This window comes from Crotalus tigris, unplaced genomic scaffold (genome assembly GCF_016545835.1).
Source record: "Crotalus tigris isolate CLP2741 ecotype Arizona unplaced genomic scaffold, ASM1654583v1 scf7180000024361.1375286210:1436186, whole genome shotgun sequence".
Lineage (NCBI taxonomy): Eukaryota > Metazoa > Chordata > Lepidosauria > Squamata > Viperidae > Crotalus > Crotalus tigris.
Window position 1 is genome coordinate 1,263,030 of NW_024100529.1, and position 15,995 is coordinate 1,279,024.

The following is a 15,995-nucleotide window of genomic DNA, read 5'->3' on the forward strand; positions in this document are numbered from 1 at the left end:
TGGCCTTCATGGCTACCATAATAATCCTGTGGCACAAGGCCTCATGTAACTTCACCTGCTCCTAGCAATCCCTTATTTTGTCCTGTTACTATCTCTCACGACATGGACGCGGGCTTGGACTGAGATTTCCAATCTCTATCTCTCTAAAAAAAATTTATCCCGACTCCAGGCTGAAGAGTAGAAGAACTAAGCAAGCAAGGAGTGAATATCTTTCTGCAGCTTTTTCCCTTGAATTGGGGGGGGGGGGAAACTTCATCTCCAAAAATTAACTGACTAGAAACTTGCATAACAAAATGGAGGACTCTGGGTCTTGAAAGTGTTAGCTGTCCATCTGACAGTCTATAAAGGGCAGTCTACGGTCTAGCCTTTAAGTCCTAGCTTGTTGGGATGTTGGGATGGAAGAAGTTTTATAAAGGATATGTTTACATGTATTTTGAAATTTTGATTTTTTTCATTTTTTCATAGTTACTGGTTTGGGTAAATTGTATTTATCACTCATTTAAGTTAAACATTGCCCCTACTATCTGCTGACCAATCAAAAAATACTTCTGGGAAGGGCAGATGACAAGATGTTCAGCATGTATCAATCAATGTCTCCTTATAGTCTTAAATCCATTCAACAGTTTTGGGGGAGGGACTACAATGTCATGCCAGTTTCGGGGGGGGGGAATGCAGAAGTGAGGTCACTGTTTGAAAGCCCTGTTTCAACAAAAGTAAGCCTTTAAACCCGGGGTGTCAAACTCAATTTCATTGAGGGCCGCATCAATATTATGGTTGCCCTCAACGGGCCGGGTGGGTGTGGCCAGGTGGGCGTGGCCAGCTCAATGCTGCTCACTCAGCGCAGCTGATTCGAGATATCTGGGTCAGGACAGAACAAGTTGCACCGGCTAACTTGATGTAGGGACAACTCGTTGCCCCACAAGCTCTTCACCTCCCCAAACTTCTGGCAGCCAAGCATGTGTGCATGCACACGCATACACACTGTATTCCAAGTTTGGGGACTTTTATCCACAGAGGATGGAAAGGGCCTTCTTCCCAAGCTCAGGCATGATTGGTAGTTTGCTAGCTCAGATGTGGATAGCCTCCTAGTCTCCAAGCTTGGAATGTGTGTGTGTGTGTGTGTGTAGAGTTTCCTTCTTCTGCCTTGACAGATCTCTGGAAAGCAAGAGGAGGCGGCAGGGGAGCAGCATTTCCCAGTCCTGCATGAGGGAGGCTGTCCCTTCTTGAAAGGGAATCCCCATTTCCAATCATGCATGGTAAGGATGCTGGCTTGTTGGAGCAGCCTTCCCTCATACAGCTTCCCTGCCACCTCCTGCTCCTTTCCAGAGATCTTTCAAGGCAGAAGAAGTTGGACTTGGAGGAAACGGCTTCCTGGAAACTTTTGCCACATCGGCATCATGGTTGTCTTCAAAGGGCCAGTTGCATGTAAGACTATTGTATCGTATTAGTTCAGAAGTGTATTATGTCTAAGAAGTGGGGCAAAAAGGATTAAAATTTCAAATATGAACAAATAAATAATTTATTTCAAATAAATCTGCAAAAAAACAAATTTTAAACAAAGAAAAACATGAGCTTTTTAGTTCTCATGCCATTTTGTCCAAACTGGATGTTTGGCCTCTTTTCTTGGCTACAAGTTCATCCATGTTTGGCGTTAGGTTTTGAGCTGTGGATACTCTCAGGATAGAGTGGAGGTGTGCATCCGTGAGCAGGCTTCTGTGTGTGCTTTTTGTTCACCTTCATGACAGAGAAAAGTTGCTCACAGAGGTATGTACTCCCAAACATGCAGAGCATTCGAGCAGCTTGTAGGCGGAGTTGGGGCATTGTTTCAGGGATGAACTGTGCGTGTTCTGGTCCAAAGAAGAGGTCTGCTGTTTTTCTCAGACAGATAAATTCCAAAGACGGACTAATATTCAGATTATTTATTCTTCAGGAATCTCAAACAATAACTTACAGTCAAGAAGAGTTCTTCTGATGAAGGTGTCATAATCTCTCCGTCTTGTGGTGTGAAATATTAAAGGTAGATTCACCCCATATTTCTTATAGAGCACAGAAACCTTGTGTCTGTCTTACACGATGGCTTTTACATACACTTAGCCAGGAAGTACAGTCATAAAGTTTGAGGCCCCTCCCACTGACTAGATAAGAAATGGGTCTGACTAACAGCTAGACTAGATTCCCCATAAGCCATCTCTTAAGGAATTAGCGTTTAATCCTTTAAATGCTAAATGCTCTAATATACAGTTCTTTTAAGGATACAGATTTTAATCCTTTAAATGTTAAATGCTCTAACACAGTACTTAAGCTAATATATGCTTTGGACCAGCACAGTGCAGGTCCTACAGAATCGTACTTTCCCTTCAGCGTGCTATTACATTGGAGTTCTGTCAGCTCCATCTGGATATTTACAACTGCGCTCTCCACTTTGACTGAAAATGGATTGCTGAGCAGTCCAAAACTGAATTTCTGTCTTTCAAAATCAACAATCCATCTGAAGTGTGCTCTGTTTATCAGCAAACTGAGCACTTGAGAACACAGTGGTGGAGACTTGGTTTTTTATTGTGGCAACTGGGAAAGTGACTCAAGTTTCCTTGCTGCATCTGAGTCTCCCACAGTCACAGCTTTACTTGAAAAGCTTTCACAGCATCGTACATGTCTGTGATCACACGGTCCTGTCCCTGAAGCTGAAGGTTTAGTGCACTGAGATAATTAGTAATGTCACATAGAAAACCTAATTCACACAGCCACTTTTCATCCCGCAATGCTGTGGAGTCTTTTCCTTTGCTTTCAATAAACTGACAGATTTCCATATGCAATTCAAAAAAATCTATTGAGCACTTTCCCTCGACTTAGCCATCACACTTCTGTGTGATAAGGGAGATCACCAAGTTCAGAATTTATGTCTTCAAGAAAAGACTTAAATTGACGGTGATTTAAACCTCTGGCTCTTATAAAGTTAACTGTCTGTGTCAGAGTGTGTATTACATGTTCCATTTTCAGGGCTTTGCCGTCTAGTGCTTCTTGATGTATGATGCAGTGATACGCTGTCAGCTCATCTGTGCAATTCTCGCTCTTCATGTTTTCCCACATCCTTCCTATTAATCCACTCTTTTCCCCGCACATTGAAGGTGCTCCATTTGTTGTGAGTCCTATAACTGTCCCAGGGCAGTTTCATATCATTTATACTTTTGGATACTGCTTCAAATATGTCCTTTCCGGTGGTAGTGCCATGCATTGATTTTATAGCCAGAAGTTCCTCCATAATGCATAAACTTGAGTCCACTCCACGGATGAAGATTGTCAGCTGTGCTGTGTCAGAGACGTCAGTGCCTCTCATCCACAGCAAGGGAATAAGCAATAAATTCTTTTCCCTTTTCAACCAATTGTCCTTGTAAATCAGTGGCAAGCTCACATATCCGATTAACAACAGTATTTCTGCTTAGGCTTACATTCAAAAAAGCTTGTTTTTGGTCTGGACACAAGGCTTCACACACTTCAATCATGCAGCGCTTCAAAAACTCCCCCTCTGTAAATGGCCGGGCTGATTTAGCTATCTCTTCTGCCATTATAAAATTAGCTTTCACAGCAGCTTCACTTTGTGATTTTGCTTTTGTGAACATATGCTGCCATGACATCAGGCTCTTTTTCAAGTCTTCCACCTTCTGTGCCTTCTACTCCATGTTCAAGTTTTTGTACTTGTCCTGAAGTTTCGTCTCATAGTGCCGTCTCAAGTTATATTCTTTAAATACAGCCACAGTAGCTCCACAAACAAGGCACACATAATCATAATCCCTGGGCCGTGCAGTCCCCGCAGATGGAGGGGGGCTTGACGGCCCTGGGACCGGTGGGGTCCTCACAGAAGAGGCCATGGCTTAAGCCACTGCCTGCGAAATCATGGCCTGGAGCTGGGCGGTGAATGAAGGTTGTTCTGGGGACCGGAGGCTCGCCGTTGTCAGAGTTAAAGATGCCGATGGGATCTGAGGTGGACCCATAAGGGAGAAACTCCCTGGGGTTCCACAAGCTACTGAGGGAGGGATGAGTTCGGTGCCTGGACCCGGATCTTGGACCTGCATCCTCAGATCCTGTTCAAAGAGAGAAAGATGATCCCTGCTGAATCCAAGTAAGGGACACTGTTCTAGGACCTGTTCGGGGGACCAAACCCATACAAAGAGTGAGTGGCATGGACCCTCAGTTGTAGATGTAAGGGGGGGGGGAAGTGGAGGCAGGTTGGACCTCCGCTGCACGTTGTTGGGCATTGGAAAATGGTCTTTCCAACACCCCATGCCTGTTACCTGCCTGTTTTTCGGCCACCTTAGAGGCCCGTTTAGTCTTGGCCTTGACCTTTGCAGGCGCTTCTTGGTTGGGCGACTTGTGTTTCTTATTTCCACTGGAAGTGGAAGCCTGTGGAACGGTGTTATCCGCCATGTTGAATAAAAACAGGAGTTTTCTAGCAGATCTCTGGAGCTGTCCTGGTCTGCAGGAGATGAGGCTACGGCCCATCTAGGTGGTACAGGCCTACACGAGTGTCTGTGAAATCCGACCCGCCGTTAAGCGCGGAGTCACACTGTGCGATATAAGTCGCGCGTCACCCAGGGAGCTGTCCTCTCCCCTTTCAATTGTCCAGTGTCCTTGGTTTTTAGTACTGTAAACAAATGAGTTATTATTATTTATGTTTATTATTATTTATTATTATTATTTTATTTTATTTTTTTAATGGGGGACCCTCGTGTCTCACTTAGTGGTGGCTAGGACAGCAATTGCCAGTCCACTAGATGCAGACAGCGGAACAGGCAAGGCAAGAAACAACCCAATTTATTATAACTGATTTGTTAGAGCAATCTAGCAGGCAGGAATGTGGAAGGTGCTTAACACTATATATTTAAGGCAAAAGTACAGATAATAACTGAGAACTGACAGATGAACCTGCACAATGCAGAGTAAGATTGAGAAAGCAAAAGAAAATTGATTCAGAAATTCCCCTTGCCAGCCACGTGGTGGCCTAAAATGGCGTCTGTAATGGAGAAGAAAAAGGGCCTGGACACAATGAGGGATATAGGAGCCCCTATATCCCCAGTGAGAGGCTGTCCCTCGTTGATCAAAAAAATTTTTTTGAGAGAAAGCCCCCCCCCCCCAACTGTCCAGATGGCCCACACTGTCAGGAAAGATAACCGGCAAGGAGCAAGTACCGTATATTCCGGCGTATAGGGTGACCCGGCGTATAAGACAACCCCCAAGTTTGACGCCGAGTCGCAAGACAATCGATGCCGAGTCGCATGCCTAGAAAGTCGTCTTATATGCCGGAAACTACCGGTATTTCCAGCGTATAAGACGATCGACACCGAGTCGCATGCCTAGAAAGTCATTTTATACGCCGACAACTACCTTATTTCCAGCGTGTAAGACGATCGACGCCGAGTCGCATGCCTAGAAAGTAGTCTTATACACCGGAAACTATCTTATTTCCGGCATATAAGATGACTCGGTATATAAGATGACCCCTGAGTTCGGCGCCTGTTTCAACGCTCTCAAAAGTCATCTTATACGCCGGAATATACGGTAAAATATCAGGAAAAAAGGCATGATCGCGTGGCGAGCCTCAAAATGGCACCCGCGACAGTCCGAGCAAGAAAAGAAAACCGGAGAGTGTAAATACAAAGTTTTTGAGCTGTAAAGGAAACCGTAGGATAAAGATCTGGCAGAAATCAACTGAAGGAGCCTGGGAAGGCTGTAAGCAAGGGGATGTGATCGCCGTGCTGCGCAAAAAGCGGCGATCGCGACGATCAGCTGGTCAGCGGTAGAAAAACTCGCCAGGCAAGGAGAGCAATGCTGAAATGTAAACTAACTAGTTCACCAAAAAAGGAATGAAGAATCCATGAATGAAATAATACTACCTGTCCTCCTAAGTTATATTTGGGAGACAAAGTTCCACGTCTCTTCTGGGCTGAGACCAAAAAGAAACTGGGGCATGGTCAGGCCCAGCAGGAGCGTGGCAACTTTGATTGATTGGTCTAATTGGGTTAGAGGACTTCTAAAACCCATTCGTGGATTCTACTTTCCTTACATGCTGGAGAACAGCGTCTGGGGTGATGGAGGAGACCAGTGACCTACGCCGACAGCCTTTCCCTCTTGTACCTGGCCTGTCCACGAGCAGAGCATGGCAGCCTGGTTATCAGCTCCGCCAAACAGCTGACTGTCTCCGGGCTGGGCCTCCAAACAGCTGTTCGGCGCAAGGAAGCAGCAGGACGCCGGCAGCTTGCGGCTCTGCCCAACGAGCAGCTGATCGAAGCAGGGAAGGTCACGGAGCTTGGAGACTGTAGCATGTCCTGCCTAGCTGCGCTTATCACCTTGTGTACCTGATGCTGGTTAGGTGGGTGAGGGCTGGGGCCCAGCTGGGGAATGTATATGTAAGGTGCTGGGAGGCGATTGCTCCCAGCGCTGACTTTGTTGTTTATGTAACTAAACGCATGCCAGAAGTTCCTTGATTACTATATGCCCGGCGGGCTGCGATGGCAGCTTCACCTCTGGGCTCACAACCTTCCCGGGCTGGCAGATGGCGGCAGAGCTCCTGTTGTTGTTGTTGCTGCTGCTGCTAAGCGGCAGAGTAGCCTGACTGCTGGGTCCTGAGATGTGAGAATGTGCTGCAGGGGCCAAGCGTAGCTTATTGGATGTCCCTAGCTATCACTGCAGGCCAATGAGCGGTTGAGGGGCCAATGAGCTGCAATTGTTGCTGGGCTCGACCAGCCCATGTGCACTTGCTTCCTGTGCATGTGACCAGGGTGACTGTTCGCCCGTGCTGGGCCCGTGCCAAGGTGGCAGGGGCCGGACCTTCGTCATTTCCAGGACATATGGTGGGCCATTTTTGGCCCACGGGCCTTGTGTTTGACATGCCTGCTTTAAAACAAAAATGCTGTCTTACTACTTTGGGGTCACAAAGATATCTGATGTCATATCATCCAATAATTATTTTTCTAATGGCTGTAATTTGATATATACTTTGTATGTTAAACAGTTGTATGTGTATGTATTATTTATTACTTGGAGACTTGAAATTCACACAAAGCAAAAATATGAAGGGAAATTAAAATATGTCAGGGTGGATGTAGTGACAATGCGGAAGACCATTGTTATTTCGAGGAGTTTAGTGACATATTTTGATTTCTTCTTCGTATTAAGAAAAGTCTAGAAGTCTGGAGCTCATTTTGAGGTAACTCATTTGTTAGACACAAATTTGAGAGTCAAGATGGGATTTTAATTTTTAATCAACTTGTTTTCATGGCAACCATACAGGCAAAATTATAAGAACAATAAAAGGTTAGCCACTTCCAGGATAGCTTTTTAATTGATTTATGGAAGCTGAATAAGAAAAATAATTACATATCAAAGTAAGTAATGAAAAGGAGATCTAAGAAGATGATGAGAATTTTGGATAAAGATCCGGGAAGTTGCCTTTCTGAAGCTATAGAAGGCCTCACAGCTGACGGTAGGACAAAAGCCAATTGCACAGGTTTTTTTTTCTTTCTCTAATGATTGTCTCTGCCCTCGCTGTACTTATAGCCCAGGACTCAGTGGGACAACTGTGATTGTTGTCTTGTAACAGGAGGGAAATCCATGGTATCTTTCTACCAACGATGTGACTTCTGCACCTTGGATTCATTAACTTCAAGGACTCACAGGCTCTCTTTGGCAAATCTCAAAGCTGATGCAACTTCATCTTCTGTAGGTGAATCTCAAGCTTGTGGATGTTCTTGGGCAAAAATAAGAATTCTCCAAGATGTTCACCCAAATCTCTCCTTTCAGACTTGGAGGCATCTAAGCAGAAGGGCTGGTCTGAAGGCTTTACGTGATCTTTGAATGAGAGCCAGAATGTTGCAGTCTCTTCTTTTGGTCATGATTTTCCACCTCCAGTTGTTTTTGTTGGGGAAGAAAAGAGGGATTAATCTCTTTGTATTCAGAGACTGTCAGCTTGCACCTGAGATGTTAAGTAGAGGAGTTAGGGTCAATCCTACTATAGACTTCCATGTAGCACATACCCAACCTCCCAGAGGGAGGACAATGATGCTGAATGATGGGCAGCTCTATGTGATTCACAGAGATGGTGGAGCACATAAATCACAGACGTGAGAAATCTCCTTCAAATGGATATCTTTATTGTTGCCCAGCACCAAAGGGGTTGCTTCTCTCAAAAGAGGAACTGTTTTCACCCAAGATAGAAGAGAAGATAATATCTTTATTGTCATTGTTTAACTCACAACAGGGGGAGGGGGCTCTGAGTCCAGGGAGCACCGCTGTGAAGCGGCCCGCAGGGCAGGTGGCGCCCTCCCGGCTTACTTGTTCCAGGCGGCAGTCTCAGCTGGGGCATCGCTTCCTGGGCTGTCCCCGGGCCGCTCCCTGGGCAGCCGAGCCAGCCACATGTCGCCCCGGGCCAGGCGGCAGTCATAGCTGGTGCGGCGGCCAGCAAGGGCATCGCACCCCGGGAAGCCAAGCCGGCCACGTGCCTCCCCAGGCCAGGCCGGGTGGCAGTCATGGCTGGGCCGGCGGGGGCAGCGCTCCCTGGAAAGACGAGTCGGCCACGTGTCTCCCCAGGCCAGGCCGGGCCGGGCGGCAATCATGGCTGGGCCGGCGGCCGGCAGGGGCAGCGCTCCCTGGAAAACTAAGCCGGCCACGTGTGTTCCCAGGCTGGGTGGCAGTCATGGCTGGGCCGGCGGCTGGCGAGGGCAGCGCTCCCTGGGAAGCCGAGCTGGCTATATGTCTCCCCAGGCCGGGCCGGGCGGCAGTCAGTCATGAAGCTCGCCTGGCTGCCACAGGGCTCTCCACCACCCGGCCCCATTGGTGACGCCTTCCTTAGCCGCTTTCAGGCAGCCACCGCCGCCCTCGGTGCTGCAGGAGGAGACCTTGGGCTGTGAGGCCAGCAGGGCTGGTGGCGATCAGGACCTCCCCTCATCCCCACGGCGGCATTCCCCGTTGCCGGCGCGGCTGCCCATGGTGCACCCGGCCTTGGCGCCCTCCTCTTGCAACGGTGAAGTGGCTGAGGATGCGTCAGGGGCCGGGGGCGGCGGGGACCCTACCATGCTGCAGTGGCCGCCGCCGGAGCCACTGCCTCCCGTCCTGCTCCCCCTCTCCGCCCGTTCGGCTGAGGACGCAGCGGGGGGGGGGGCGGCTGGAGCTGCTGCCTCCAGTCCTGCTCCCTTCCCCGTCCGTCCGTTTAGCTGAGGATGTGGCAGGGGGCGGCGGCTGGGAGCTGCTGCCTCCCGTCCTGCTCCTCCTCCCCGTCTGTTTGGTGCCGTCTGCCTTTTGCTCTCTCTCTCTCTCTCTTCACCTGGAGGGAGAGGGAGAGAGAGAGAAAGAGTGAGAGAGGAAAGAGAGAAAGAGGAAAGGAAGAGAAGAGAAAGAGAGAGGAAAGAGAAAGAAAGTTAGAGGAAAGAGAAAGAGAAGAGAAAGAGAGGAAAGAAAGTTAGAGGAAAGAAAGGAAAGAGAAAGGAGAGAGAAAGAGAGAAAGGAAAGGAAGAGAAGAGAAAGGAAAGAGAAAGAGAGAAAGTTAGAGGAAAGAGAAAGAAGAGAAAGAGAGGAAAGAAAGTTAGAGGAAAGAAAGAGGAAAGAGAAAGAAGAGAAAGAGAGGAAAGAAAGTTAGAGAAAAGAAAGAGGAAAGAGAAAGAGGAAAGAGAGAAGAGGGAGGAAAGGGGGAGAGAAAAGAGGAAAGAGGGAGAGAGAAAGGGGGAGAGGAAAGAAAGAGGAAAGAGAAAAAAGATTGAGAAAAGGGAAAGAGGAAAGAGAAAGTTAGAAAGAGAAAGAGAAATAAGAGAAAGGAAAGAGAAAGAGGAAAGAGAAAGAAGAGAGAGGAAAGAGAGAGAAAGTTAGAGGAAAGAGAAAGGGGAAAGAGAAAAAGATTAGAGAAAGAGAAAAGAGAGAGAGAAAGGGAGAGGAAAGAGAAAAGAAAGAGAAAGGGGGAGAGGAAAGAGAAAAAAGGAAAGAAAAAAGATTGAGAAAAGAGAAAGAGAGAGGAAAGAGGAAAGAAAGAAGAGAAAGGAAAGAAAGAAGGGAAAGAGAAAGGAAAGAAAGAGACAGAAAAAGAGAAAATTAGAGAAAAGAGAAAGAGGAGAGAGAAAGAGAGGAAAGAGAAAGAAGAGAGGAAAGAAAGAGGGGGAGAGGAAAGAGAAGAAGAGGAGAGAGAAAAAGATTGAGAAAAGGGAAAGAGAGGAAAGAGAAATTTAGAAGAAAGAAAGAAAGAAATAAGAGAAAGGAAAGAGAAAGGAAAGAAAGAAGAGAAAGAGGAAAGAGAAAGTTAGAGGAAAGAGAAAGAAAAAAGGAAAGAGAAAGAGGGAGAGGAAAGAGAAAGAAGAAAGAAAGAAGGAGAGGAAAGAAAAAAGATTGAGAAGAGAAAGAGAAGAGAAAGAGAGAGGAAAGAAGAAAGAAGAGAAAGAGGAAAGAGAGGAAAGAGGAAAGAAAGACAGAAAGAGAAAATTAGAAAGGAAAGAAAGAGGAGAGAGAGAGGAAAGTGACAGAGAGAGACCCTTTTGACATCTAAAATGAGGATAATGCTGCATATATCCTTTTTTACCTTTATTTTACACACACACACACACACACACACACACACACACACACACACACACATTAAAGGTAAAGGATATATGCAGTGTTATCTTCATTTTAGATATCAAAAGGGTTTTGCGGCTCCCAGTGTTTTGTTTTCAGTGGGAAACGGGTCCAAGTGGCTCTTTGAGTGTTTTGGGTTGCCTACCCCCGCCCTACAATCACCGCTTCAGTCATTTTGGGAGCCACCACGAATTGAATGAATTCCCAATGCTCACCTCTGTAGATCTTTTTGCTCTGTATGCAAACTGGTGACTATCAAGTGTGTAAGGGAAGCAGGATATGATGTCCCTAGAGATCAGTTTTTCAAAACACTTCCTGATAATAGGGGTGAATGCCACTGGTCTATAATCACTGAGACTGTTAATAAAGGACTTATTTGGTAATGGAACAGTGATGGAGGCTTTCAGACAGGATAGAATAGTGGACTGGGATAGAGACCGATTAAAAATCTTGGTAAAGACCCCAGCCAACTGGTTTGCAGTCTTTAAGCACCTGGCTAGAAATGCCATCAGGTCCAGCAGCCCTCTTTGAGTCCATAGCTCTCAAGGTACTCCACCTCATGCTCCTCCACGGTGAGGGGAGGACTGCGCTGGAGTAGTGGCTGTGGTACAGCTGCCTCTGATGGCTTTGTTTTGAAGTGGACAAAGAAATAATTCAGCTCTTCTGCCAATGAAGCATCCCTGTCAACAGGAGTGATGTTATCGGGATTATAGTTGATGATTTGTTAGATCGCCTGCTGCCTGCCTCGCATCATTGTTATGAAAATGAACTTCAATCTTCCACTTATAATCTGCCTTGGTCTGCCAAATGCCTGTCTTCAGACTGGCTCTGGAAGCCCTGTATTTTACTCCATCACCAGACCTAAAGGCATTGTTTCTGTCATGCAGGAGACACTGGACTTCCTTAGTCATCCAAGACTTCTGGTTGGGATAAATCCGGATACGTTTATCCACAGTAACAGTATTTGTGCAGTATTTAATATAACCCAGAACAGCTATGTTATTATATGATTGCATAGCAGTAGGTGCAAGTAGAATATGTTTATTGCACAACTCTACTTGTTATAGCAATATCCCCAGAAGAGATCACGAAGATAATCGGAGCGGCTAGGGGTGAGGTAGAGGGCTGAATGAACCCCTTTTTCAGGTTCTTGGCAATGAAGTCCTGAAGGGCTGCAAGTTGTACCTCAGTGAGTAAATCCGGCCCATAAGCAGTTTCCTATTTGGAACCAAATCAGTGTGACAAGTCATAGGGCTGATCGGGTAGCCATTGCTCCACTTCCTTCTCCCCCCAAAAAATCGACATACAGTGCATTCAGAAAGTATTCAGACCCCCCCCCTTCACTTTTGTAAATTTTGTTATGCTGCAGCCTGATTCTGCGGTTGTTGAAATTCATTTTTTTCCTCATTAATCCACACTCAGTACCCCAAAATGACAAAGTGAAAACAGAATTTTAGAAAGGTCTGCACATTTATTAAAAAGAAAAACAAATATCACATCCAGACCTTTCACTCAGTACTTTGTTAAAGGACCTTTGGCAGCAATTACAACCTCGAGTTGTTTTGGGTATGACGCGACAAGCTTTACACACCTGGATTGGTGGATTTTCTGCCATTCTTCCTTGCATGTCCTCTCAAACTCAGGTTGGATGGTGACCATCGATGGACAGCCGTTTTCAGGTCCCTCCAGAGATGTTCAATAGGGTTCAAGTCAGGGCTCTGGCTGGGCCACTCTAGGACATTCACAGAATTGTCCCTAAGCCATTCATGTGTTGTCTTGGCTGTGTGCTTAGGATCATTGTCAGGAAAGTGAACCTTTGGCCCAGTCTGGGCTACTGAGTCTGTGGAGCAGGTTTTTACTGAAGATATTCCTGTATTTTGCTCCATTAAGTTTCCCCTCAATCCTGACCAGTCTCCCAACGCCTGCTGCTGAAAAACACCCCCACAGCACGATGCTTCTACCACCATACTTTACTGTTGGGAGGGTATTGATAAACAGAGCCTGGTTTCTTCCAGGCTTGACATTTAGAATTCATGCCAAACAGTTCAATCTTGGTTTCATCAGACTAGAGAACCTTGTCCCTTACAGTCTGAAAGTCCTTCAGATGCTTTTTTGCAAACTCCAAGTGGGCTTTCATGTGTGAAATGACCATCGGATTCTTGGTCACCTTTCATACTAAGGCCCTGGGCCATTAGCTCTAGGAAAAGTCCTGGTTGTGTCAAACGTCTTCCATTTGAGAATTATGGAGGCCATTATGCTCTTAGGATTCTTCAGTGCAGCAGAAATTTTATTATAGCCTTTTCCAGATCTGTGCCTTGCGATAATCCTGTCTCTGAGCTCTGCAGGCAGTTCCTTTGACCTCATGGCTTTTGCTCTACAATTGTCAGCTGTGAGGCCTTCTATGTGTACCTTTTCAAATCATGTCCAGTCAATTTAATTTACCACAGGTGGACTCCAGTCAAGGTTTAGAAACATGTTCGCAATTTCAAGTGTGGTTGCAAAGGGTCTGAATACTTATGCCCAGGGCTTTTTTTCTCATAGAACAGTGTTCTGACACCTTTTTTCAACGGAATTTGCGAAACTAAAAAAACGTTCAGTCAGACCTTCTAACTTCTTGCAAAAAAAAAATAAAAAATCTCACAAGGAATTGGAAGGTCTGACTGAACTTTTTTTAATCCCACAAACTCCGTGTCCCTGCAGCAGAAGACAAACACGCCAGAGCTGGAAAGCAGGTTAGCAAAGAAAGGCTTTCGGAAAAAGGGAGGAGCAGCGCCGGGAAGAGAAGCATTTCCAGAAGGGAGACGGGAGACGTGGGGCAGTGCAGGGCAGCAAGCAAGTGCTGTTCTCTGCTCTGCATCCCTGTGCAGAGCCTCTGCATTCTCCGTTCTCTGAGACAGGCGACAAAGGACTGGCGGAGGGAGGCGGCGGGGGAGGCTTGTGCCACTCGGTCACGGCGCAAACCATGGGAGAGTTGGCAGAGGATGAGGCGGTGGCTGTGCCCAGGCAGGTGATCTGCGGGGCGAAGCTTAAAGAAAGCCCCTCCAGTGGTGCCCAGTGGCAGTGGAGCCATTCACCGTCACTCCCCCCCCCGGCTCCAAAATGGCAGAGGGGGACCAGGCCTACCCCACCCATCCCATCCGCTGTAGCATGGCAGTCCGGCTTGGGAGGGGAGTGAAAGGTTGCCAATCAAGGACTGGCCTGGCGGGGGGAAGGGGGGCTGAATTCCGGCATCTTTTTTCTTATAAAAAAAGCACTGCTTATGCCAATGTGATATTTCAGTTTTTTTCTTTTTAATAAATGTAGACATTTCTTTTTAATAAATGTAGACATTTCTAAAATTCTGTTTTCACTTTTTCATTATGGGGTACTGAGTGTAGATTAATGAGAAGAACAATTAATTTCAAAAGTAGAATCAGACTGCAGCATAACAAAATTGACAAAAGTGAAGTCTGAATACTTCCCGAATGCGCTATAGTCCACGATCTTCAGAGAGAGAGGGAGATCTAAAGCAGGGCTTTCCAACCTTTTCACAGACTGTACCACATTTAGGACATGACAATATTCGAATACCACCAGTGGCTTAGCAAGGTATCAAAAATCTGATGACCAAAAAAAGAAAAAAGAAAAAAGTGATAAAGTACACCCCCTTACCACACTTTTAATGGGAAACTTGTGCCTGTTTCTCTGACATTAATCTTTGCACCCCTGACTGAAGAATGCTTACTGATAGAATTAAGTCAGATTCCAGCTGAAGGCAATTCCTTTCCTTAGTTTTTATACACATTAATGAAGAAAATGCCTTCTCGCGCAAGTATCTGGAGGCAAATGGCAGTAAAGCTACAATAGCTTTCCCCCCCACTTCCGGGTATAGTTTTGCAATTTGGCTCCAGAACCCGATCGCTGTTTTTTCATTAAAAAGTTCCTTCAAATTATCGGTTTGATGTCAATTCCAGAAGTGCTTCTTGCTGTTGAGAGGAAAGGTCAGAGTTCACAACATTGTCCATAACATTGTCCATAACAACAAATTCTAGGACAGTGGTGGCGAACCTTTTTGAGACCGAGTGCCCAAACTGCAACCTGAAACCCACTTACGCATCGCTGAGTGCCAGGGGCGTGGCCACAGTGGGCATGGCTATGGTAGTCATGGTAGCGTGGGTGGGCGTGTCCTGGGTGGGTGTGACCACTTCAATGTTGCTCATGGGGACACCTGTGGGGACCGGACAGGGTTGGGGGAGATCCAGGAGGTCTCTGGCAGGAGGGACGGTGGGCAGGAGGCTCGTCCTGCAGGTGAAGCAAGGCAAGGGCAGGGGTGCCATTGCCACAAGGCGAGGCAGGGGCTGGGGTGGCTGCTGCCTGACACCATCGGCTCCCACACACAGCGAGCGCGTGGGGGCCAACAGTGTCCATCAGCAGCCACAGCCTGCCCGCCCTTCAACCGGTGCACTCTGGGGCTCCGCAGCCCACTGCCAATACCGGGTCAGCCCTTCAGCAGCAGGCAGAGTAGGAGAGGGGGGGGCATGTGATACAGACCGCCAGACGTGCCTACTCCGTCCCATCTATTTTTGCTTACGGTTGGAGAGCAGGTTGCTGCTGGTCATCTCCTTGCCCCCCTCGCAGATCTTGCCCTTGGCCTATACATGGAGCCTGTTCCCCTCGCACATCCGACACACTTTAGCCCCACCTCGGGCCGCCAGTGCCAGCAGCTCATGCAGGTCCATTAGGCTACCACTGCTGCCTGGAGCACCTGGCCCGCCCAGCACAAAGGAGGTGAAACGGCTGGCTAGCAAGCTCAAGTAGAGGTGGTAGAGCATGCCCACGCCCAGCAAGCCAAAGGCTATCCCGAGCGGGGAAAGCCGGATCTCCATCGGCGCCATGGCCCTCCAGTCCCAGCTAGGCTTGTGTGCCTCTCTCCATCTCTGCTGGGTCTGGGTGGCCATGACGCTGATGGGGGATCCGGCTTTCCCTGCTTGGGGTGGTCTTTTGCCTGCTGGCCCTGGGTGTGCTCTACCACCTGTAAGCCTAAGCGGGGCTTTCTAGCTGACTGCTTCATCTGCTGGGCAGGCATGCAGATCTGGCGTTGGCCTAATGGACCTGCATGAGTAGCTGGTAGCCGTGATAAGTACTGAGGTGTGCGTGGAGCGGAGAAAAAAACCCTGATCCCATGTAAGGTGGATTATTTTCTCTGCCATACTTTTAAAACTCTCTTTAAAGTTTACTTACTGCAGAATGTGGATCCTTCCCATTCTGTTGCATCAAGCAAAACAGTCTGGCAGCTGAAATGCACCCCTCTATCCCACATAAGGAGGCTTCTCTCTCCTTGGCTTTTTGCTTCCAGACAGTCTGGCAGGGAACAGTCAAACGGAGTGGAGAAAAAAAACCTGATCCCATGTAAGGAGATTTTCTCG

At 47.2% G+C, this 15,995-nt stretch overlaps 1 pseudogene; it reads right to left on the reverse strand.

The window, feature by feature from the left end:
• Positions 1-330: 330 nt before the first annotated feature.
• LOC120300886 lies at positions 331-5,213 on the reverse strand (annotated as a pseudogene).
• Positions 5,214-15,995: the final 10,782 nt, after the last annotated feature.